At 41.6% G+C, this 27261-nt stretch overlaps 1 protein-coding gene across 1 annotated transcript in view; it reads left to right on the top strand.

Annotated features, from left to right (window-relative positions):
- The window catches only part of LOC139409471 (leptin receptor), a 79414-nt gene that overhangs the window by 9824 nt on the left and 42329 nt on the right, over window positions 1–27261 (top strand). The window lies entirely within an intron of this gene.

Raw genomic sequence — 27261 nt, 5'->3', positions numbered from 1 at the left:
CACCTCACCCTCCTCTGGTCATCCTGGGATAGGTCGGACGATGCGCTGTCTTGATGGGAGGTACTGGTGGCCCACTTTAGCTAAGGACGTGTGGATTTATGTTTCCTCCTGCTCGGTGTGTGCCCAGTGCAAGGCTCCTAGACACCTGCCCAGAGGTAAGCTACAACGTTTACCCGTTCCTCAACGGCCGTGGTCGCACCTGTTGGTGGATTTTTTGACTGATCTTCCACCTTCACAGGTTTACACCACGATCCTGGTCGTTGTGGATCGGTTTTCGAAGTTCTGTCGTCTCCTCCCTTTGCCCGGTCTCCCTACGGCCTTACAAACGGCAGAGGCCCTGTTTACACACGTTTTCCGGCACTATGGGGTGCCTGAGGATATAGTGTCTGATCGGGGTCCCCAGTTCACATCAAGGGTCTGGAAGGCGTTCATGGAACATCTGGGGATCTCGGTTAGTCTTACCTCAGGTTTTCACCCCGAGAGTAATGGGCAGGTGGAGAGAGTTAACCAGGATGTGGATAGGTTTCTGCGGTCTTATTGCCAGGACCGGCCGGGGGAGTGGGTGAAGTTCGTGCCCTGGGCAGAGATGGCCCAGAACTCGCTACGTCACTCCTCCACTAACCTTACTCCTTTTCAATGTGTATTAGAGTATCAGCCGGTTCTGGCTCCTTGGCATCAGAGTCAGACCGAGGCTCCTGCGGTGGACAATTGGTTTCGGCGCGCTGAGAAAACCTGGGAGGCAGCCCACGTCCACCTTCAGCGCTCCATAAGGCACCAGAAAATTGGCGCAGACCGTCGCCGCAGTGAGGCCCCGGTGTTCGCACCAGAGGACAGGGTCTGGCTCTCAACCCGAAACCTGCCCCTCCGCCTGCTCTGCCGGAAGCTTGGTCCGCGGTTTGTGGGACCGTTTAAAGTCCTGACGAGAGTGCCCACTAATTACCTATTAACCCCTCGTTCCATGTGTCTCTCCTCAGGCCGGTGGTGGCTGGCCCGCTCCAGGAGGCTGAAGTACGTGATGTTCCTCCGCCTCCTCTAGACACCGAGGGGCTCCCGGCGTACTCTGTTCGATCCATTTTGGATTTGAGACGTCGGGTGAGGGACCTTCAGTACCTCGTGGACTGGGAGGGGTACGGGCCGGAGAAGAGATGCTGGGTTCCGGTGGAGGACGTGTTAAATCCTTCCATGTTAAAAGAATTCCACCGTCTCCATCCGGATCGCCCTGCACCTCGCCCTCCAGGTCGTCCCTGAGGCCGGTGTCGACACGCAGCTGGAGCAGCGCGTCAGGGGGGGTACTGTCACGACTTCTGCCGAAGTCGTTGCCTCTCCTTGTTTGGGCGGTGCTCGGCGGTCGACGTCACCGGCCTTCTAGCCATCATTGAGCCATTTTTCATTTTTCATTGGTTTTGTCTTGTCTTCCCACACACCTGTTTTCAATCCCATTCATTATCTGTTGTGTATTTAACCCTCTGTTTCCCCTCATGTCTTTGTCAGAGATTGTTTTATGTCAAGTGTTTTTGTTGTATAGGTGCGCGACGGGTCCTCGTACCCATGTTCGTATTTAGTGTTTGGAGCATATTAAGTGGACTTATATTAAAAGACTCCATTTACACTCCGTTTGACTCTCCTGCGCCTGACTTCCCTGCCACCTATACACACCACTCTGACACTATCACCATCAGAGGGAGAGTCGTGATGTGTCAAGCCATTTCTGCTGATTCTCTCACAGCTTTACTCTTGAGAGACAGATGGAGAGGGTCATAAAACAACAATCAGATGTTCATCTCTCACAGATACATTCTCTATTGATGCTTACTCATACAATCTCTCTCTTGGCTGTCAATTCAATGTCATTTCCGGTTAAGGGCTTTATTGGCATTTGAAACATGTTTAATGCTAAGGCTCATTGGCACTTTACAGTGATAATAACAGTACTCTGGCACATGCTGTACCTGAAGACATCCCTTCTCTATGACCTGAATGTTAATTCAGTAAACAATAATGACAATAATGATTCACAAAGTGCAAACTATTAATTATAATTACGACACGAATGTTAGGAGTGTAGATGAAGTAAGATCAGATCTGGCATTGTCTCGACATACACATGCTGAGGCTTTCCTCACAGGGAGGGGAGAGAGAGGAGAGTGAGGGAAGAACATAAGAGGCCAAAGAGGGAATAGAGAGAGAGAGAGAGAGAGAGAGAGAGAGAGAGAGAGAGAGAGAGAGAGAGAGAGAGAGAGAGAGAGAGAGAGAGAGAGAGAGAGAGAGAGAGAGAGAGAGAGAGAGAGAGATTGAGAGACGGAGTGGGAAAGAGAGACAGAGACAATGAAACAAAGCGAGAGAGCGACAGACACAGAGACACAGAGCAGTAGAAGAAAAGTATTGGAATCAATGTTCATTTTGTTTTCCTGAAATAAAATAAGTTACAGACAGCACCCTTTTGGGCAGAGCGTGAGAACGTACTATTTGTCACGCCCTGACCTTAGAGAGCCTTTTTATGTCTCTATTTGATTTGGTCAGGGTGTGATTTGGGGTGGGCATTCTATGTTTTTGTTTTCTATGATTTTGTATTTCTATGTTTGGCCGGGTATGGTTCTCAATCAGGAACAGCTGTCTATCGTTGTCTCTGATTGGGAACCATACTCAGGTAGCCCTTTCCCTCCTTTCATTGTGGGAAGTTAACTTTGTTTGTGGCACATAGCACTTAAGCTTCCCGGTTGTTTTTGTATTGTTTATTGTTTTTGTCGGCGTCATTTCTAATAAAAGGAAAATGTACGCTCACCACACTGTGCTTTGGTCCTCGTCATTCGACGGCCGTGACACTATTGGCATCCTTGACATCCTCCCTTAGGCCTCTTCACTGCCCCCGACCACATCACTCCCTCTGTCCCTCCCCCCTTCCTCTCTCAATTCAACTTCAATGTAAGGGCTTTATTGGCATGGGAAACATGTTTATATTGTCATAGCAAGTGAAATAGATAATAAACCAAAGTAAAAAAACTATTAAAAATTAACAGTAAACATAACACTCACAAGATCAAAAAGATGTCTATATACAGTGTTGTAAAAATAGTTAAAGTACAAAAGGGAAAATAAATAAACATAAATATAGGTTGTATTTACGAATGGTGTTTGTTCTTCACTGGTTGCCATTTTCTTGGGGCAACAGGTCACAAATATTGCTGCTGTGGCATTTCACCCACTAGATATGGGAGTTTATCAAAATTCGATTTGTTTTCGAATTCTTTGAAGGTCTGTGTAATCTGAGGGGAATATGTGTCTCTATGGTCATACAATTGGCAGGAGGTTAGGAAGTGCAGCTCAGTTTCCATCTCATTTTCTGAGTAGTGTGCACACAGCCTGTCTTCTCTAGAGCGCCAGGTCTGCCTCTCTCAATCGCAAGGCTTTTAAAATGTTCTAATTTAACTAAAACAGTTAAGAACGAATTCTTACTTACAATGACAGCCTCCACCGGCCAAACCCAGACGAGGCTGGGCCAATTGTGTGCCGCCCTATGGGACTCCCAATCACATCCGGTTGTAATACAGCCTGGAATCGAACCAGGGTGTCTGTAGTGACACCTCAAGCACTGAGAAGGAGTGCCTAAGAGCGCTGCGCCACTCAGGAGCCCTACTCAGGAGGTTATGCTCACTGAGTCTGTACATAGTCAAAGATTTTCTTCATTTCAGTCACAGTGGTCAGGTATTCTGCCACTGTGCACTCTCTATTTAGGGCCAAATGGCATTGTAGTTTGCTCTGTTTTTTTGTGTCAAAGTAATTACCTTTTTGTTTTCTCATGATTTTCTCTCTTTCTTTCTCTCTCTTTCTTTTTTTTCTGTTATAGCCTGAATTTAAAATGGATTAAATTGAGAATTTTTGTCATTGGCCTACACACAATACCCCATAATGTCAAAGTGGAATTATGTTTATTTTTTATTTATTTATTTTATAATTAAAAATGAAAAGCTCCAATGTCTTGATTCAGTAAGTATCTCATCCCTTTGTTATAGCAAGCCTAAATAAGTTCAGGAGTAAAAATGTGCTAAACAATTCACATAATAAGTTGCATGGACTCACTCTACATGCAACAATAGTGATTAACATGATTTTTTAATGATTACCTCATCTCTGTACCACACACTTACAAATATCTTTAAGATCCCTCAGTCGAGCAGTGAATTTCAAACACAGACTCAACCACAATGACCAGGGAGTGTTTCCAATGCCTCGCAAAAAGGGGCACTTATTGGTAGATGGGTAAAAATAAATAAAAACTGACATGGAATATTCCTTTCAGCATTGTAAAGTTATTAATTACACTTTGGATGGTGTATCAATGCACCCAGTCACTACAAAGATATAGGTATCCTTCCTAACCTAAGTTGCCAGAGAGGAAGGAAACAAATTAGGGATTTCAGCATGAGGCCAATGGTGACTTTAAAACAGTTACAGAGTTTAATGGCTGTGATAGGAGAACATTGTAGTTACCCCACAATACAAACCTAAATGACAGAGTGAAAATAAAGAAGCATGCATCCTGTTTTCAATAAGGCACTAAAGAACAACTGCAAAAAATGTGGCAAAGAAATTAACTTTATGTCCTGAATACAAAGCATGATGTTTGGGGCAAATCCAACACAACACTTTACTGAGTACCACTCTTCATATTGTTAAGCACGGTGGTGGCTGCATCATGTTATGAGTATGCTTGTCATCGCCAAGGACCAGGGAGTTTTTTAGGATGAAAAGAAAAACGGAATAGAGCTAAGCACAGGCAAAATCCTAGAGTCAAATCAGTCTGCTTGCCAAGAGACACTGGGAGACAAATTCCCCTTTCAGCAGGACAATAACCTGAGACACAAGGCCAAATATACACCGGAGTTGCTTACCAAGACAACAATGAATGTTCTTGCGTGGCCTGGTTACAGTTTTGACCTAAATCGTCTTGAAAATCTATGGCAAGACTTGAAAATGGCTGTCCAGCCAGTTTGATCAACAATCAACTTGACAGAGCTTGAATCATTTTTATTATAATAATGTGCAAATACTGTACAATCCAGGTGTGCAAAGAGACTTACCCAGAAAGACTCACAGCTGTAATCACTGCCAAAGGTGATTCTAACATGTATTGACTCAGGAGTGTGAATACTTATGTAAATGAGATATTTCTGTATTTAATTATTAATTACATTGGCAAAAATGTCTACAAACATGTTTTCACGTTGTCATTATGGGGAATTAATGTATGCAGATGGGTGAGAGAAAAATAAATGTAATCCATGTTGAATTCAGGCTGTAATACAACAAAATGTAGAATAACTCAAGGGGTGTGAATACTTTCTGAAGGCACTGTACATCTTTTCCTGTTTTATTTCACGGATACTTCCCAGCACAAAAATGTTCACCCTGGCACGATGTGGGCTAAAATATTGGTGCACTTTTTCTATTTATATATGACAATTGAATTCAATGCATACATTGCATAATTTTCAAGCCTTAAAGGTATTTAGGGAATGTGATACATTATATCAGAAAGACAAATAAGATGTTACTATCATTAAAAACTAAAAAGAAAATGTAAGTGAGAGATAGCCATTGGTCTGAAGCCGACAAAGTTACGAAATTCACATGAGCACCACAATGCCTACTGCACCCATGCTATACTAAGGTTTGCCAGCATACAGCTTTTAACTACTACAGTTGTTACAGTTGAAGTCGCAAGTTTACAAACCCTTAGGTTGGAGTCATTAAACCTCGTTTTTCAATCACTCCGCAAATTTCTTGTTAACAAACTATAGTTTGGCAAGATGGTTAGGACATCTACTTTGTGCATGACACACAAGTAATTTTTCCAACAATTGTTTACAGAAAGATTATTTCACTTATAACTCGCTGTATCACAATTCCAGTGGGTCAGAAGTTTACATACACTAAGTTGACTGTGCCTTTAAACAGCTTGGAAAATTCCAGAAAATGATGTAATGGATTTAGAGGCTTCTGATAGGCTAATTGACATCATTTGAGTCAATTGGGGGTGTACCTGTGGATGTATTTCAAGGCCTACCTTCAAACTTAGTGCCAAAACACCCATCATGGGAAAATCAAAAGAAAATCAGCCAAGACCTCAGAAAAAAAATGCAGACCTCCACAAGTCTGGTTCATCCTTGGGAGCAATTTCCAAACACATGAAGGTACCACGTTCATCTGTACAAACAGTAGTACGCAAGTATAAACACCATGGGACCACACAGCCGTCATGCAGGTTTAAAGGTGTAAACTTCCGACTTCAACTTTATGTTGGTCTTTTGTACTTCAAACAATGTGTATGCAGTTTGCTTAGCATTCAAAACTTTCCATTTCCTTGGTTTGAACACCGGAAGGTGATTATGCAACATTATTATACAACATTGTAATACAGCATAACACAGCAATACAAGTCAAGTAAAACAAATGGCAACAGAAATAATGCAGTTATTAGTATTTAAAATATATATATATATTAACAGCTGAAAAATCAGAAACCCATTTAAGCCAATCTGGAGTAAACTGTTATTTTTTGTTGTTGTTGTAAAATGTATTTTAACAAGACAATTTAGCAAGCTCCTGGAAAATACACAAATAGTGAACATGTAGCCTACCCATTAACTATTTACATAATGCACATTATTGTCACATTAGGTGGCTCTGCGCCAGCAGAGGGCCTGTGCTACTTCTCCCCCTGACATCCTAGTCATCCACCTTGGTGGAAATCAATTGGGATACACCAAGGGGACAGCACTGGGTTAGGGTTTGGCCCGGGTAGGCCGTCATTATAAATAAGAAATTGTTCTGAACTGACTTGCCAAGTTAAATAAAAATAAAAAAATTAGCTGGTGTACGCATTTCAGGGAACACAATCCTCCACCCGAAGCAGTGTATCCCTGGGATGTACCGTAGGGGTGGAGTGCAGCTGACAGATGAGGGCAATTAGTTGAGAGTCCAGTCTCCACGGTACTATTCTCTGTAGTAGCAAGACAGAGAAGGGATAGAACACCTCTTTATACTTATATTGGACCATTTTTAAGCAATGTGTTCGTTTGGTATTAGTGAAGGACACTGGGTGCTAGCTACCTTGTTAACTACACAGCAGGTACAGTACCAGTCAAACGTTTGGACACACCTACATTGTAGAATAATAGTGAAGACATCAAAACAATGAAATAACACATGGAATCATGTAGTAAACAAACGTGTTAAACAAATCAAAACATTTTATATTTGAGATTCTTCAAAGTAGCCACCCTTTGCCTTGATGTCAGCTTCAAATCAAATCAAATTGTAATTGTCACATGCACATGGTTAGCAGATGTTAATGCGAGTGTAGTGAAATGCGTGTGCTTCTGGTTCCGACAGCTTTGCACACGCTTGGCATTATCTCAACCAGCTTCATGAGGAAGTCACCTGGAATGCATTTCAATTAACAGGTGTGCCTTGTTAAAGGTTAATTTGTGGAATTGATTTCCTTCTTAATGCATTTGAGCCAATCACTTGTGTTGTGACAAGGTAGGGGTTGTATGCAGAACATGTCCCTATTTGGTAAAAGACCAAGTCCATATTATGGTAAGAATAGCTCAAATAAGCAAAGAAAAATGACAGTCCATCATTACATTAAGACATGAAGGTCCTAATGCGGAAAATTATAAGAACTTTGAAAGTTTCTTCAAGTGCAGTCGCAAAAACCATCAAGCGCTATGATGAAACTGGCTGTCATGAGGACCGCCACAGGAAAGGAAGGCCCAGAGTTACCTAGAGTTCATTAGAGTTACCTGGCTGTCATGAGGAACGCCACAGGAAAGGAAGGCCCAGAGTTACCTAGAGTTCATTAGAGTTAACTGCACCTCAGATCGCAGCCCAAATAAATGCTTTATAGAGTTCAAGTAACATACACATCTCAACATCAACTGTTCAGAGGTGACTGCATGAATCAGGCCTTCATGGTCGATTTGCTGCAAAGAAACCACTACTAAAGGACAACAATAATAAGAAGAGACTTGCTGGGCCAAGAAACACAATCAATGGACATTAGACAGGTGGAAATCTGTCCTTTGGTCTGATGAGTCCAAATTTGAGATTTTTGGTTCCAACCACCATGTCTTTGTGAGACGCAGAGTAGGTGAACGGATGATTTCGGCATGTGTGGTTCCCACCGTGAAGCATGGAGGAGGAGGAGTGATGTGTGGGGGTACTTTCCTGGTGACACTGTCTGTGATTTATTTAGAATTCAAGGCACACATAACCAGCATGGCTACCACAGTATTCGGCGTCAATACACCATCCCATCTGGCTTGCGCTTAGTGGGACTATCATTTGTTTTTCAACAGGAAAATAATCCAACACACCTCTAGGCTGTGTAAGAAATATTTGACCAAGAAGGGGAGTGATGGAGTGCTGCATCAGATGACCTTGCATCAACAATCACCCGACCTCAACCCAATTGAGATGGTTTGGGATGAGTTTGACCGCAGAGTGAAGGAAAAGCAGCCAACAAGTGCTCAGCATATGAGGGAACTCCTTCAAGACTGTTGGAAAAGCATTCTAGGTGAAGCTGTTTGAGAAAATGTCAAGAGTGTGCAAAGCTGTCATCAAGGCAAAGGGTGGCAACTTTGAAGTATCTACAATATATTTTGATTTGCTTTATGGTTATTACATGATTCCAAATGTGTTATTTCATAGTTTTGATGTCTTCACTATCATTCTACAATCTAGAAAATAGTACAAATAAAGAAAAACCATTGAATGAGTAGGTGTGTCCAAACTTTTGTAGATAGCTAGCTAACGATAACTAGGACACCGGTAGACAGTGTTCTTCGCCCCCGCCTGTAGGGCACTGTTTTCCCGCGGTTCTGTTAACGACGGCGAGGGCAGGTGTTTGGTAGGCATTAGGGAAGGACACGTGTGTTAGTTAGGAAGACCCGTGCACAGCCGTTGGGAGGCGGGAGCGACACCAGTAGCTTCAGTAGCTAAGATACAGGTAGACCGTGTCCTTCGCCCCCGAAAACTCAGATAATACTTTTATTTCCAATTTATTTTGACTCACATTTTAAAACTGAAGCCAGGATATGCATATAATTGGTACCATTGGAAAGAAAACACTTTGAAGTTTGCAGAAATGTTAAAATAATGTAATAATGTAGGAGAATATAACACAATAGATATGGAATGAGAAAATCCAAAGAAAACCAACCAAAATGTGTTTTTTTTACAGACCATCCTCTTAGAAATGCAAGAGAAAGGTTATATTGAACATTAGCTCCCTGGATGCAATTCCTATGGCTTTCACAGGGTGTCAACAGTCTATGTTCAAGGTTTCAGGCTTGTAACTTCAAAAATGAATAAGAAATATCAGTTTTAGTAGAAGGACACAGTCTTGGAAATTTGTGTTTGCGCACGCCATGAAGACATTACGCACCTGCTGAAATCGGTTTCCTATTGAACATACTTCTTTCCGCAAGAAATATTATAGTTTGATTAATTTTTGAGGGTATCTGAGGAGTAAATAGAAACGTATTTTGACTTGTTGAAACAAAGTTTAGGGGTAGATTTTCAGATTCCTTTCTCTGCAAGTTGAACGAGTGGATTACTCAAATCGATGGCGCCAACTAAACAGACTTTTTGGAATATTAAGAAGGATTTTATCTAACAAAACGACACTACGTGTTAGGGCTGGGACCCTTTGGATGACAAATCAAATTAAGATTTTCGTAAAGTAAGTGAATATTTAATCGTTATATGTGAATGTATGAAACCTGTGCGGGTGGAAAAATATTTTGATGTGGGGCGCCATCCTCAAACAATCGCATGGCATGTTTTCGCTGTAATAGCTAATGTAAATCGGACAGTGCAGTTAGATTAACCAGAATTGAGTCTTTCAGCCGATATAAGATACTTATATGTACCTAAATGTTTAAAATCCATAATGTTTATGATTATTTATTTGAATTGCGTGCCCTCCAGTTTCACCGGAAGTTGTCCCGCTAACACGCATGAAGATGTTTGAGCAAACAACAATCCCTGTCCATTGCCACTCAAAAAATACTCTTTAAAGAGCCACCTAATAACTGAAAATAACTACACTGTGCGTGTGCGGGCCAGTGTGTGTCAGGACTGGGGGGGCAATTTCTCTACTTAAAATAGGATTGTGAACCTAACCCTAACCTCAACCCTAATCTTTACCACACGGCTAAACTTATGCCTAACCCTAACCTTAAATGAAGACCAAAAAGCTATAAAACGATTCATTAATTTGTACGATACAGCCAATTGTTTATTTGCGGCTGTGGTAACCCTTCAGATCCCATGACGATGATGTTAACGCTTACATTACGAACCTTGTCATCAACGCATTATCTTGACACTTTATTTAAATGGACAGTCTGGTGATGACAGGAAGCTTTTGTTATCGTTCATTTACTCAGTACTGATAGAAACATTTATTTATCTTAAACATCTAAAACAGTTGAGTTGAAAACAGTCACACAGCTAATCAAGATAGCAAGCATGGTGTTTTCTTTTTACTGCGCAAAGGTCGCCCAAGCAAGCATTGCCAATGATGTTGGTGTTGTTGACCCCCCTGGCTACTTTTGACTTAATGGCGTCTTCTGTATTAATCAGTCAGAGCAAATGTGGATTATAATGCATTATAAAAATTGCATTGACAGAGGAAGGAATGTACTGAATCTATGCACTGTGTCACTGGCATTGTGTCAGGGATGAACCGTGGAAACTGTGCGGCGCCCACAGCATCATACTTTGACTTCAGCGTGTCGTTGCACTGGAGTTCAATCAGCTCCATTTGGATGTTGGTTGGTGCATTTTCCACATCAACTGCGAAGGGATTACTAAGCAGTTCAAACTTGCCTTTCTGGGCATCGAAGTCGGCAAATCGCCGGCTAAACTCAGCGGCGAGAACAGTGAGTTTTTCAGCAAACTGTGCGCATGGGAACACGGCGGTAGAGATCTGCGCTTTTATGGATTGGCAGCAGGGAAAATGGCAAGGGTTTCCTTGCAGCATCTGATTCTCCCACAGGCAGAGTTTAGTTTTGAAGGCCCTCACTGCAGCGTACATGTCTGTGATGATGCGCCCCCGCCCCTGAAGCTGCAGGTTCAGCGCATCGAGATGGCTCGAGATGTCACAGAGAAAGGCCAGCTCACACAGGAACTTTTGCTCCCGGAGCTCTGCTGTATCCTTCCCTTTGGTTTCCAGGAATTGACATATTTCCTCACGCAGCTCGAAACATCTGTTCAGTACTTTTCCTCTGCTTAGCCATCTCACCTCTGTGTGATACGGCACGTCTGCGTATTCCGAACCACACTCCTCCAGAAAAGATTTAAACTGGCGGTGATTTAGACCTTTGGCTCTTATAAAGTTAACTACCTGTGTTACTGTGGTCATAACATGTTCCATCTTTAGGGCTTTGGCACACAGTGCTTCCTGATGTATGATGCAGTGGTAAACAGTTAGCTCACCTGCACAGTTCTCTTCCCGCATCTTCTCCCGAACCATGCCCACCAGTCCACTCTTTTTACCGCACATCGCTGGCGCACCATCTGTCGTTAATCCAACGAGTTTATCCCACGGCAGCTTTATTTCAGTTACACATTTGGAAACCTCCTCAAAGATTTCCTTTCCTGTGGTTGTGCCATGCATTGATTTGAATCCTAATAGCTCCTCCGTAACACACAGATTTGAGTCCACTCCACGGATGAAGACTGACAGCTGAGCAGTATCAGATGCGTCGCAGCTCTCATCCACAGCGAGGGAGAACGCAACAAAATATTTTCCCTTTTCCATCAGCTGGTCATACAGATTGGTGGCAAGATCACATGTGTGATCAGCTACTGTGTTCCTGCTCAGGCTCACGTTTGAAAATGCTTGTTTTTTCTCTGGGCATACGAGGTCACAAACCTTCATCATGCACTTTTTCATGAACTCTCCCTCATTAAAGGGCCGGGCTGATTTTGCGATCTCTACTGCCACTATATAACTAGCCTTTACAGCAGCCTCGCTTTGTGATGTGGCTTTTTTAAACATATTCTGTTGTGAAACCAAACTTATTTTCATCTCCTCTACTTTCTGGCTCCTTTGAGTCATGTCCAGGTCCTTGTATTTGTCATGGTGTTTCGTTTCATAGTGTCGTCTAATGTTGTACTCCTTACTTACAGCCACGTTGACTCCACAAACAAGACAAACAGGTTTGTCTTTTACATATGTAAACAGATATTCTGCCTCCCACTTGTCCAGAAAGCTCCTGTTTTCTGCCTTTCTTTTCGCCATTTTTGGGAAGGGTTAGCTCGCTGACAGTTGTAGCGTCTATGTTGCTATGACTACTGTCACAGAGGAGAGAGCGTTTCTGGGTCCTGTCCTGATTGGCGCGCGAAAACAGCAGAGCATTATGGGATTCGTAGTATTAGTGGTGAATGCGCTGTATAATACCGGCGGGCCAGCTCTAGTAGTAACTTGGTATTGTCTCGCGGGCCAAATATAATTACCCCGCGGGCCAAATTTGGCCCACGGGCCAGAGTTTGACACCCATGGTTTACACAGATGATTACAGTCGCATGAAAAACCTTCCATAGTAAAATATAGCTAACTTCCTTTGCTTGTAGCTTGCCTCTCATCCGACTGGTGTTAGCTAGATACTACCACTGTTGCTGATCAACCCAAGTGCTTTAGTCCAGTTTTAAAACTCTGAGATTCGGCTGAAAAATGTTTGAATATTCAGAATGTGTTAGCATTGTCATTCATGGGCGGAAATGTGCACGTGAGGGCTATAAATGATCAATTTAATAATTCATTTTTGCATATACTGTACAAACATATTCAGACCAAATGGATTCAGGTCTGATTTTCACCTTATGGATGCTGTAGCCTTGTTTAAATCTGACGTCCAGAATTTGAGCTAGGTTTGGGCAAAAAATTGTCTGACAACCCTAATGCTAATGACCCTGTCATAAATGTAACATTGAGCTTCAACCAATGTACTGTATATATTATTGTGGGGGCTATTGCCGCCACAATAATACATATATTTTTACAAGAGAAACTGTTAAGCTTCCTATATGTTAAGTATTTTTTAAAGACTTCATCATTGGTAGTGTACAAGCCAGTGCTGGGTCGTCACTAGTTACTACCACAATGTCAGAAGGCCCGCCTACTTGACCAATCAGATGAAGGAGTGTGGTAACTCGTATGCCGGCTCAGAAGGCCCACCTACCCGACTGATCAGAAATGTCATGTTCAAGTTTGAGGACCAAATAAAATAGATTAGGGAACAAGATTTGGCAACGTTATGAAAATTTGTTACATTAACCCGGATGCCTAACACAGACCTCCCAATAATCTCCACAGTTTTAATGCGAGCAAAGTCCGTAAAATAAAAAATCACGACAGCTGTGATGGAAACAGGAAGTTTCAGTACAATTTTACAAATACTAACATATTATTTGTTCGTTTGACATGATGTGATCTTTTTGTGTCTGTAAAATTAATTATGCGAGAAAAGGCGTTGAAAGTGCCTTTATTCACAAACATTGATATAACAACCATCATATCGAAGTAAACTTGGAGACGTGCAATGACATGTTGTGTGATCCTCCCACTATGACCCAGGAAACCATACAGTTTAAAAGGCCACAGATTAAATAAATGATGATTAACTTCACAGGGTTTTGAAAGTGCACTGTGATCTTGATGTTCCATTCCAAGAAATATTGAGGGTCTTATTCTGGTGACATGATGATTGTTGCTTGACTGCCGTTTGACAAATAAAAATATTCTGGCTCTTATCCATAATAATCTCATCATGTAGACTAGCCTACCCGCACTTTATATGCAAACTGTTGGCCAGAGCACACGTGACAAGACCAGAGTAGGCACATTTGCTATTTAACACATTAAATTGAAGATGAGATAGAAACCTATTGAATTTTCGATTTTTATATTCGGAACATGAAAACTTAATAAGAAAAAAAGTACATTTGGTGTGCACTACTGTCGGGATTTGGACGGAAACCTAGCTACAAAGAAAATTCAAAAGTTTTGGGCATAAGGGTGAGCTGTATTTTTTCCCCAGATAACTAGTAGCAAACTTTTGCTACTCTCAACTAAAATGAGCTAGCTAGCTAGCATAAGGGATTGTATTGTAGTTAATATGGATCCCCATTAGCTGCTGTCAAAGCAGAAGTTACTCTTCCTGGGGTCCAACAAAATTAAGGCAGTCTATACAATTTTAAAAACGTTACAATACATTCACAGATTTCACAACACACTGTGTGCCCTCAGGCCTCTACTCCACCACTACCACATATTTACAGTACTAAATCCATGTGTATGTATAGTGCATATGTTACCGTGTGTGTGTGTGTGTGTGTGTGTATGTCTGTGCCAATGTTTGTGTTGCTTCACAGTCCCCACTGTTCCATAAGGTGTTGCTTTATTATAGATAGACTTCTCCCCATCTTATCTACTACTGCATCGTAATGTTTTGACCATGACAGTTTACAATCCAGGGTTACTTCAAGCAGTTTAGTCATCTCAACTTGCTCAATTTCCACATGATTTATTATTTTTCCAGATAACTAGTAGCAAACTTTTCCTACTCTCAACTAATTGATTTAGTTGAGGTTTAGGGTTTAGTGAGTGTTTTGTTCCAAATACAATGCTTTTAGTTTTAGAAATATTTAGGGATAACTTATTCCTTGCCACCCACTCTGAAACTAACTGCAGCTCTTTGTTGAGTGTTGCAGTCATTTCATTCGCTGTAGTAGCTGACGTGTATGGTGTTGAGTCATCTGCATACATAGACACTCTGGCTTTACTCAAAGTCAGTGGCATGTCGTTACTAAAAATTGACAGGAGCAAGGGGCATACCTGTAGGATAAACAGATGTATTCGGTGCAATTAGGGGTACATAAATTAAATTACTTACATTGTGTTTGCCAATTATGTACATTTGATGGAGCATTATGAAGACTCATTGTCACAATGGTAGGGATTTAACTGAGCTGGTCTTGAATCATTTACCAGTCATTGTTTCAACAGAGCCTTGAAATGCATGGACATGGAGTCCAGGAGCCAAGATGATTTGGATGGACTCCGTCATTCCTGTAGAGTATCTTCTGTTCCAGAAGGTGTCAAAGTTATCAATAACAGTGACTCCAGCAGAGCTACAGTAGTCTTTTAGCCAGATGTGTAATTCCAGCAGTCTGCTGAATCTTTCACACCCGCGGCCCAACGATGGTCCTAGATCTGAAATTATTGGCTGTTTTTTGGAGTCTTTTAATGCTAAAATCAGTTATTTTAAAATTAATTTTCAAATATTCTGAGCTAGCCCTCCTGATGTTGTTTGACCCCACATGGACTATGACAGTGTCAGCTCCCGGCATCTGTGGTAGAACAGTCAGAAGCAGCCTTGTTATGTCCTGTACTCGTTTTTGCCTTTGGGACCGAGATGTTTCTCACCATAGAGCTGCCTATGATGACAGCTGGTGATGTTGAATGGGCCGGTCTTTCAGGCAGCCTCATGGTCTGGTGAGGCTGGGAGCTCCGAGGATCTGAACCCGAAGTAGAAGCCACAGGAGAGGGAGACAGAACCGAGGACGAAGATGCAGGTACCTCCGGTTCCGATCTTGATTGGCCAGGGCGTCAAGCTGTTTCTGGTCTGTGCCATTTCCGGGCTCAACATCTCCATGAAGACCCCTGTTGCCAGAGGACGCCGCCTTTGACTTCCACGGCGAGTGACGTACCTCCATGGCTGGTTGTTTGGGTCGAGCTCCGTTCTCCATGAAGGGGGAGACCCCTTTGGGGATGGAACCCTGCCGAGCACCGGCCAGTCGGCTGTAGAGAACCGACACGACGGCGAAACTTCCACCAGATCAGAGCGGCGTCCGGCTACTGGGGTGGTAGAAAAATAAAAAGTAGGTGGGCGTGGGTTCCCCAGTAGCTTATGTAGGTTTGCTACTTGCTTGCTAAGAGTAGCTTCTTCACTCCTGTAGTCCTCCACAAACAAACAGTTGCTACATTGAAAGTCAGCGCAGTCTTCATTGAACAAAGCAAAGTAAACACAGCTCCTGCAACGCTGGAAACGTTCAATAGCGGCCTCCATTTGAGACCACCCAGCCAGGTAAGCAAGCTGGGCTTTCGCGTCTCTCCCCCTATACGGAATCTGGCAGGATCCCGGGACAGATAGAAACGTTATTATAATAGTAATATATCGTATTCTTGAGCTTCAATATGTGCACATCCTTTGGCAGGGAAAAAACTCAGTTGGGAGAGTAAAAGTCTCAGAGTCAATGGTGTTCCGTTTCAAATTGGGTGGCACAAAGACGTATGAGTGAGACCAGGGGGAAAGACAGACAAAGAGAAACATGCTTCTGAAATGAACAAGAAAGCAGTATAATCAAAGACAGATCACAACTTAAATTTCATTTAAAAATGTTCAATTAATAACTAACAATGGAATGTTCCTCATATTGAAAATGGGTCTTTAAAGGGGCGTCCTAACTCTGTGGTCACTAAAGATCCCATGGCACTTATTGCAAGAGTATGTAATGATGAGTACCATTTTACGTGTATATCAAACTGTATTCCTATCTGTGGCGGTCGGTACTGTTTAAGATGTTAATCGAAATATTACACTATTACCCAATTGCTAACAAAAAACACACAAATAAAACTACATAGCACAAATCCTATGTCACACAAATAAACAAATAGAATAACACACTTATAAAGAAGAGAACCTGATTATTACACGATTGCACTTCAAACAAGAAACTAAATTGCACAAATAATTGCCTTACTAATTGCATTAGTACTGTACAAAGTTAGAGGTGCCTTATTTGATAGATTTCAGTAGCTCACAAACTAGCTTCAGGGCGCCCACTCTGACAAGCTTAATTGACCCACAGTCCCACAAGGTGACATGATATTGACGTGACGTGCAAATGAGCGATAGAAAACCGATCGCACAAATGTCACCATTCAGAATATAATTATTTTTGTGTGGGCACCCCATGCCGCCCCGGCATTATGTCGCCTATGCCTAAATCCGCCATTGCATATTCCATTCACCCAGTTCATTGTAACATCGTTAGGTTTAGGCTACTACGGAATACTGGAATTTTCCCTATACCCATCATGAGGTTGCTACAACCTAGTCTATGAATCAAAGTTTACAATGTAGGTGCACAGGTTGAGAGAAATTGGAGTAATCAAGGTGATAGACAGTGACACATTCAATACTGCCTTGCACACTGTTGCCTGCATCTAGCTGATCCATGGAGTAATGATTAGTCCAGCAGTTGTGAAAGAGTTTCTATTGGACAAATTCAGGTATGTTTATCCCCGTTTCATTCTGTTTGCTTACGTTTTTCAACAGAATTGGCAGAATGAATACACCCCGGATCACACGCAAACAGAGTTCACTTTCATAGCAGCCACATACAAACAGCATGATCACTTTGTTTGTTGTATCATTTCTTCTCGCATCTACGCAATCTCCTCCTGTCACCTTGTCCCTTGTGCACAATAAGTGAAGGGTGCCCAACACATCAGCTGTCTGACCAGGTGAAAAGCTTTACTAGCCAAACCTTCATATCATAACCGCTAACCTCTACACACAGCCTACATCTTTGTCACTATATTAGCTAACGCCATAATCAAAATAGCTACTAGAACCAACACGTTAGTAAACTCGCTACAATCATGCAGTGCAGTGTACAATCAGCAAGCAATTTAGCAGTTACTCCAAAGGTCCCCGGTGACAATAAATTAATAAAACCAAAAACTTACCTTGACTTGGAAGAGTTCAAGTGTTGGATAGCCAGCTAGCTAACTTAGCATCCCTCTGGTTGAGCTGGGTGTTTGAGTAGGCTAAACTAGCTAGCTGCATTCACGAGCTAAGTGAAAGTGAAAACAATACATTGAAATATAGATAGCTCTCGCTCTCTCTCTTGCTTCTCCTTCATTTTTGAAGAAATTATTTTGTTAACTTTTAAACTTGTCTTTCTCTCTGTAGGTCAACTACTCATTTTATGCACTGCATTGCTAGATAGCTGTAGGTTATGATTTCAGTACTAGATTCATTCTCTGATCCTTTGATTGGGTGGACAACATGTCAGTTCATTCTGCATGAGCTCTGGTAGGTTGGAGGATGTCCTTCGAAAGCTGTCATAATTACTGTGTAAGTCTATGGAAGTGAGAACCATGAGCCTCCTAGATTTTGTATTGAAGTCAATGTACCCAGAGGAGGACGGAAACTCTCAGTCCTCCGGCTACACCATGGTGCTAACCTACAGAGTTCTGTTGAGGCTACTGTAGACCTTCGTTACAAAACAGTGTGTTTTAATAAATGATTTGGTGACATGAATATATTTAGTATAGTTTTTTCTTAAAAGGATCACTTTTTTAATGTTTCACAATTGACTTTTTTTTTTATTCACTGAGGATGGTCTTCCCCTTTCTTCCTCTAAGGAGCCTCCACTGATTCCTATCATGTAAAACTGTGATTAAAGGAACATGTACTGTATGAATAATGTATATGGAACAAAATATCTGTTAACAAAAAAAAAGTCATTATGTACTGTGAGTGGGGTTAGGGTGGTAATTCTGCAAGGCTATGTTAAGTTAGGCACTTACAATAGTAATTTATTTATGTGCAAAATAAAGTATGTCATTTTCATCTTAATATCAGTAAAAAAATAAGCCAATAAAAAAAATGAAACGTCTGTGAAACTGTATGTTTTACTTGTGGATAAAAAAATAGATGCATCTAAACTCAAGATGTGTCCATTTGTTTGTGTACATGCCCTTTTAAAAACAATGCAGATACTGGAGTAAACCTATTTTAGCTAGTCACTATGACAAGCTTCCAAGCTGCGTTGTAATAAGACATCCGATGAACACTGGTGCATTTATAACGGTTGGTTTTACTATATCTAATAAATAACCAAGTCATTGATGATCACTAGATAAAATAAATACATGTCTTTCATCTGCCCCTGCAAGCCAGTCAGCATACGAGTCATCACGCTCCTTCATCTGATTGGTTGTTTCCCACAAACCGTAAGCCGGCGTACACATCATCACACTCTCTCATCTGATTGGTTGAGTACCCCTCTGTCCTGCATGGATGGATGAAAACATGGAAACACACACACACACACACACACACACACACACACTAGCTGTCACGTTGGTATGAATGATTCGGGAGACAGGTGCAGGAATTAGTATTTTTTTTATTTGTATTATAACCAGATTACAGCGTGCCATGTAAAGGCATGGGGACAAAGACCAAACAAACATGTCTACAAAACACAGGGTTGAACCCAAACAAACACGTCTACAAAACACAGGTTTGAACCCAAACAAACACGTCTACAAAACACAGGGTTGAACCCAAACAAACACGTCTACAAAACACAGGGTTGAGACCCAAACAAACACGTCTACAAAACACAGGGTTGAACCCAAACAAACACGTCTACAAAACACAGGGTTGAGACCCAAACAAACACGTCTACAAAACACAGGGTTGAACCCAAACAAACACGTCTACAAAACACAGGGTTGAACCCAAACAAACACGTCTACAAAACACAGGGTTGAACCCAAACAAACACGTCTACAAAACACAGGGTTGAACCCAAACAAACACGTCTACAAAACACAGGGTTGAGACCCAAACAAACACGTCTACAAAACACAGGGTTGAACCCAAACAAACACGTCTACAAAACACAGGGTTGAACCCAAACAAACACGTCTACAAAACACAGGGTTGAACCCAAACAAACACGTCTACAAAACACAGGGTTGAACCCAAACAAACACGTCTACAAAACACAGGGTTGAACCCAAACAAACACGTCTACAAAACAGGGTTGAACCCAAACAAACATGTCTACAAAACAGGGTTGAACCCAAACAAACACGTCTACAAAACAGGGTTGAACCCAAACAAACACGTCTACAAAACACAGGGTTGAACCCAAACAAACATGTCTACAAAACAGGGTCAAACAAAAGAGAGAGGAGTACCTCGAATAAATAACACAAGCGCACAATGATTATCACACAGGACAAGACCTGTAATCATCTGCACAATACACGTGGCACGAAAGCCAAAACAACATAGCATAGGTACTCACATGACCAACAGACATTGTAACAATAATCGACAGCCCAATGGAGAAACAAAGGGCACATTTCTACAAATACAATCAGTGGGAATGGGGACCAGGTGTGAGCAATGACACAGTTCCGGAGGGATCCGTGACACACACACGTTTAATTTGGGGGAGCACTTCTATCGGTAAGCAGCATTTTACATTTCCATGGAGGTGTTACTTTATGCAAATTAGTGAATAATTCATAAATTAATCTTGATTCTACTTGAGACACATATGTCTCAAGTAGGCACCTGGAAATGCAAATGCGCTACGCTAAATGTACTCGTTAAAACTCAAACCTTGATCAAAATTCACAAGCAGGGTATTGAATTAAAGCTACACTCGTTGTGAACCTAGCCAACAAGTCAGATTTTTAAAATGCTTTTCGGCGAAAGCATGAGAAGGTATTATCTGATAGCATGCACCACCTGAAAATGCCTGAATGCGACGTAAACAAAGACTCTGCTTATCCGACGCAGCACAAAACGCAGAAATAAAATATAAAACATTCATTACCTTTGACGAGCTTCTTTCTTGGCACTCCTATATGCCCCATAAACATCACTATTGGGTCTTTTTTTAAATCGGTCCATATATACCCAAAATAGCTTTCTATGGAAGCTGTGTCATTCAGAAAAAAACATCGTTTTTTAACGCTGCATCATTTTTTTAAATTAAAAAAGTTGACGATAAACTTTCACAAAAGACTTCGAAATCCTTTTGTAATCCAACTTTAGGTATTAGTAAACGTTTATAATCTATCAAAATGATTACAGGGCGATGTATATTCAATAGCTCCTCGTTTTCAAATCAATGGCTGCCATTGTCCACATTTACAGCGTCCTGGTGGAGACTGGAAGAAACGGATGCCAGATACTTGGATTTTCCAACAAAAAATTCAATTGAAAATGACGACAATGGCGACATCGTGTGGAATTTGTATGAATTGCATGCAGGTCGATATTAAATTTTGTCCTCTTTTAACAAACCATGAAAGTGACTTATGGAAATTATTTTTAGCTTTCAGAGAGCAGTTTTTCTTGCGTTTTTCAATGAAACACACAATCTGTTATAGTCACAGCCGTGATTTAACCAGTTTTAGAAACTTCAGAGTGTTTTCTATCCACACATACTAATCATATGCATATACTATATTCCTGGCATGAGTAGCAGGATGCTGAAAAGTTGCGCGATTTTTAACAGAATGTTCGAAAAAGGAGGGGGTAGAAGTAAGAGGTTTTAATAACTAGATATTTTCTGTATGTCCCAGACTGAACTGAAGGAACAAATATCATCTGATCCCCTCTGCAAGGCCAACTCAGCTGCATTCCAATTCTCTACCCTTTTTCCAGAAGTGTGTCCTCATTCACTCTCCCTCTTGCATTTAAAACCACTGCATTGGTGTATGGCTGGTGGAAGTTTCCAACAAATTCCTTACATTGTTCCTTTTTCTCAATTTGAATCCATGAAGGGCACTGTACTGTACTGTATGTGTGCAAACTTCTGGAAGATGTCCTGAGTTGTCCTTACAGATGGCATGTCCACTTTGCCTGGGAAATGAAACTCTTGCAGCTATGGGACACAGGGTTATTCATAGCAGGGGCCCTGGGCAAGGGTCCAGTGGAAACACTGTAGACTGAGGAGGATGCCTAACACAGACCTTCCACAAACATGTACAGTGGGGCAAAAAAGTATTTAGTCAGCCACCAATTGTGCAAGTTCTCCCACCTAAAAAGATGAGAGAGGCCTGTAATTTTCATCATAGGTACACTTCAACTATGACAGACAAAATGAGAAAAAAAATCCAGAAAGTCGCATTGTAGGATTTTTTATGAATTTATTTGCAAATTATGGTGGAAAATAAGTATTTGGTCAATAATAAAAGTTTATCTCAATACTTTGGTATATACCCTTTGTTGGCAATGACAGAGGTGAAACATTTTCTGTAAGTCTTCACAAGGTTTTTACACACTGTTGCTGGTATTTTGGCCCATTCCTCCATGCAGATCTCCTCTAGAGCAGTGATGTTTTGGGGCTGTTGCTGGGCAACACAGACTTTCAACTCCCTCCAAAGATTTTCCATGGGGTTGACATCTGGAGACTGGCTAGGCCACTCCAGGACCTTGAAATGCTTCTTACGAAGCCACTCCTTCATTGCCCGTGCGGTGTGTTTGGGATCATTGTCATGCTGAAAGACCCAGCCACGTGTCATCTTCAATGCCCTTGCTGATGGTAGGCTTTGTTACAGCTCTCTGCAAGTCATTCACTAGATCCCCCCGTGTGGTTCTGGGATTTTTGCTCACCGTTCTTGTGATCATTTTGACCCCACGGGGTGAGATCTTGCGTTGAGCCCCAGATCGAGGGAGATTATCAGTGGTCTTGTATGTCTTCCATTTCCTAATAATTGCTCCCACAGTTGATTTCTTAAAACCAAGCTGCTTACCTATTGCAGATTCAGTCTTCCCAGCCTGGTGCAGGTCTACAATTTTGTTTCTGGTGTCCTTTGACAGCTCTTTGGTCTTGGCCACAGTGGAGTTTGGAGTGTGACTGTTTGAGGTTGTGGACAGGTGTCTTTTATACTGATAACAAGTTCAAACAGGTGCCATTAATACAGGTAACGAGTGGAGGACAGAGGAGCCCCTTAAAAAAGAAGTTACAGGTCTGTAAGAGCCAGAAATCTTGCTTGTTTGTAGGTGACCAAATACTTATTTTCCACCATAATTTGCAAATAAATTCATTAAAAATCCTACAATGTGATTTTCTGGATTTTTTTTTCTCATTTTGTCTGTCATAGTTGAAGTGTACCTGTGATTAAAGTTACAGGCCTCTCTCATCTTTTTAAGTGGGAGAACTTGCACAATTGGTGGCTGACTAAATACTTTTTTGCCCCACTGTAAATATACAGACACAATTAATACCAACCCTGAACAAATTATATTTCCTTTCGTTATACAGTTTTAAAGGAAAATAATTTACACAGCGCTGAGGTATAACCTAATCTTTTGTTAATAGAGGTGGGAGATACTTAGCTTGGCCTTCAGCCTTCATGCTCCACTGGGCCTGAATTGCACTATTGTACAGTACCATGCTTCAGTGCTAATACTCTGCAAGCTTCTCCTATCCTACCTCCGTAAAATCAGTTTTATAGTGAGCACCGCTCTTCGGGGGCATCAAAGGTGAAAAGGCTATCCCAGTCAGGTTTGTCACCTGCCATAACATGGTCTATTCTATTGCAACAAGACCTCACAAACTCGTGTCGACTCTTGACGTTTGTCCAAGTGGTGCAAATGGCAAGTTGCGACATTAAAATGTGAGATTATGCAGCATGGCTTTGTCAGACATCAGAATTTTCTTCTGTCTGATTTTGGCCTATGTCAGCAGGGGTTAATTGGCTGAGTGTCTTGGCAAGGCCAAGAGCTGTCAGAACCTTCAGAAGAGGATCACTTTATTTACAAAATAAAAAAAAGCCAAATCTAGGATATGACCTGGCCTCTGTGGACTTCAAGCGGCACTGTCGAGAGGAGGCATCGCAGGTGGCCAGAAACTAATCTCACATTTAACGGTTGTATAGCACCTTTCACTACAGCTTTGCGGTTTGACGATTGTGTCTTTTGGACAAACATTGGTGAAATATAGCAGTGAGATGTGAGATCATGTTGTTGGGAGACGATGGTAAGCGAAGCCATACTGACTGCCAGGACAGAATTCATAGTCTCATGAAAGGATGCTCGGCCAGCTTTTGTTGGCCACCATCGATCTCATCAGTAGGACAATCAATTTAGCTGACCGACGAGATAGATCCATCACCAGGGAAAGAGTTACAGCCCGGTTTGTGGATTTAACGGTGGACAAACTTCAGAATGCCAGCTAGGCTTGCCTGTGACGTAGATAGTAAATCTTCTGTTGTTCCTCGCACCTTGTAAAATAATAATCTTCTCCCTCAGGAAAATTCTACTTCACTCCGTAGCTATGGCTATTCACTACTCAAGATAAGAGACGACACAGTCACTGCTATCTAGATAAATGAATTTGACATGAGCATATTAATTTGCTAAACACTAGCCAACAGTCAATTAATTAGATGGCGTTTCAAAGCGCAATAGCCTTCGTAGCCAGAGTCATATGAATGTGGCTCGTATCACATGCAACAACGTCATTAAATATTTCTACTGGTAGCAAGGATTCCCTACCGCCTAGTTTTCATATTATTTCATATCCCTATTATTTTCCCTTGCGATCCTATTATGCCACTCTAGACTACAGGTACCTATCCACAATGTATGTGTCTCTCCGTGTATGTTCCTGTATATAGGCGGTGGCTCGGCAACTGTTCTTTCTGCTCAGCACATCAAATGATGGAATCCGTTTAATAATTATTCATCAGTGTGCAGTGCACCATGTGACCACTTTCCTGGGAGCATGACATCATCGGAGGATGTCATTCTTACAAGAAGTGGGTTGATGCCTGGTGAGAGGAGAATGATGTCACCCCCCTGAATGCATGTGTACGTCTGGTGTCCTTTCTAGTTTACTGTAATGTAGCTTACTGTACTGTCTCACACATGTTCTTTGTCAAAGCCAACCGTGAACCATTGTGATTGTGTGAAGCCCACTGAGTGAACTGTACTATGAATATAACGGCTCATTGTAACATGGGCTAAAAATGATCTTAATGCTTAATGGAAGGCAATCCCCACATCAGTTAATATCTCTGTGATCTCAGTGCAGAGTTGTGGTGTGAATACAGGGTAGTAAAGGATTTGCAGGCTTTGTCTGCCTTTGGTATCTTCCTGCCCTTGATGGCCTACTTACACCCACACACTGCAGGCTGTGGAGATAGCTGCAGAAATTTATCACAGCTGCAATCCAGCACACCATGTGGAGGATAGGACTAGACAGGGGTCTGACAGGGAAGACCAATCAATGCAACCCACAAAATATAGCCTACATAAAACGATAATAGGGTGCCTCTACATATGACGCATCCTATACTCACAGGGCTTTCCATCTCATCACACAAGCATGCCTGCACACACACCCCCACCCTCAAAAGCAATAAAACTGCCCTTCTTTAGACTAGTTGAGTATATGGAGCATCAGCATTTGTGGGTACAATTACAGGCTCAAAATGGCCAGAAACAAATACTTTTCTTCTGAAACTCGTCAGTCTATTCTTGTTCTGAGAAATGAAGGCTATTCCATTCGAGAAATTGCCAAGAAACTGAAGATCTCGTACAACGCTGTGTACTACTCCCTTCACAGAACAGCGTAAAATGGCTCTAACCAGAATAGAAAGAGGAATGGGAGGCCCCGGTGCACAACTGAGCAAGAGTACAAGTTGAAGAGGTGACTCTGGGATGTACAAGAGCAAGAGTACAAGAGGCGACTCTGGGATGCTGGCCGGAGTTGCAAAGGAAGAAAATATTAAGATGGGCAAAAGAACACAGACACTGGACAGAGGAGACAGGACAGAGGAGCATCCCGGAGTCGCCTCTTCACTGTTGACACTGAGACTGGGGTTTTGCGGGTACTATTTAATGAAGCTGCCAGTTGAGGACTTGTGAGGCATCAGTTTATTACTTTACTTTTTTTAAACTGCATTGTTGGTTAGGACTTGTAAATCAGCATTTCACTGTAAGGTCTACCTGTTGCATTTGGCGCATGTGACATACAATTTGATTTCATTTTAAATTATCTTTACAATATAAACACATCTGCTTACTATAATAGAAGGAAAAAAGGTAGGTTTTGGTGAAAAGAGGTTTTGTTTCCTTTACATGCAAAACAGTCCACAGTTAGACAAGGACATGCTCCAGGTGTCAAACTGTGTTTCACTGATGAATCAGACTGTCATCTCTGTCAGGGAACAAACAACCTGCTAAGAACAGTTACCCACCTCTGCTTTGGTTGTGTGCCTCTCATAAAGAATCAAGTTTTAAGTTTTATTAGTCGTAGGTACAGGATACACATGGTATACAGTGTCCAACAAAATGCTTACCTACAGGTTCCTTCTCCACAATGCAACAACAATAAGAAATAAAAGATAAGAATACCAACATAAAGTAAATGGCTCAGTAGAATAAACATTTTAGCACAAGTATAATACAGGAAGGCACAATTTATAGTCCAATATTTACATGTGTTTTGGGGGGGATTGGGGTGTTTAAATGGTGCAGTATTTAGCAATCACCCAGGGAATCACCCAAGGAATTAGAGAGTAATTATCCCAGACCAAGTCTGTTTTTGACACCCAAATCTCAGTCCTTCGATTGCATGCCTCTGGGAGTATTGCCTAACAATCTACTCTACGAAGCCACCGACGCAATGTGAGTCACAGCGTTGAACCAGTTCCAAACTGGCCGCGCTGGGGCTTGCATCACTGGGAGGAAATCCTGGTTGATTTCTTTAGAAACGCAGTTGCACAGATTACCCTAGAGGGCCTTCCAATACATTATTTATGCATGCCAGAATTGCTCAAATATGGCTTCTCTCTTTTTTTAAATATTTTTTTTACTTGCAATCTTTAACCAAAAACAAATACAGTGGGGCAAAAAAGTATTTAGTCAGCCACCAATTGTGCAAGTTCTCCCACTTAAAAAGATCAGAGAGGCCTGTAATTTTCATCATAGGTACACTTCAACTATGACAGACAAAATGAGAAGAAAAAAAATCCAGAAAATCACATTGTAGGATTTTTTATGAATTTATTTGCAAATTATGGTGGGAAATAAGTATTTGGTCAATAATAAAAGTTTATCTCAATACTTTGTTATATACCCTTTGTTGGCAATGACAGAGGTCAAACGTTTTCTGTAAGTCTTCACAAGGTTTTCACACACTGTTGCTGGTATTTTGGCCCATTCCTCCATGCAGATCTCCTCTAGGGCAGTGCATATAAGCTATACAGCCGGATGAAAAAAATAACAAATAAGAAGGCAAAAATATATATACACATTAGTTGTTTTTTCACTTAAAGAAAACATGCAGCAAACATATCTGGCCAGGTGACACACAGACAGCTGTGTCTGTATTTATACTGTATGTCGACGA

The sequence above is a fragment of the Oncorhynchus clarkii genome, chromosome 5, assembly GCF_045791955.1.
Source record: "Oncorhynchus clarkii lewisi isolate Uvic-CL-2024 chromosome 5, UVic_Ocla_1.0, whole genome shotgun sequence".
Lineage (NCBI taxonomy): Eukaryota > Metazoa > Chordata > Actinopteri > Salmoniformes > Salmonidae > Oncorhynchus > Oncorhynchus clarkii.
Note: the sequence above shows the minus strand (reverse complement) of the source record. Positions and strands in the feature narration are given on the sequence as shown.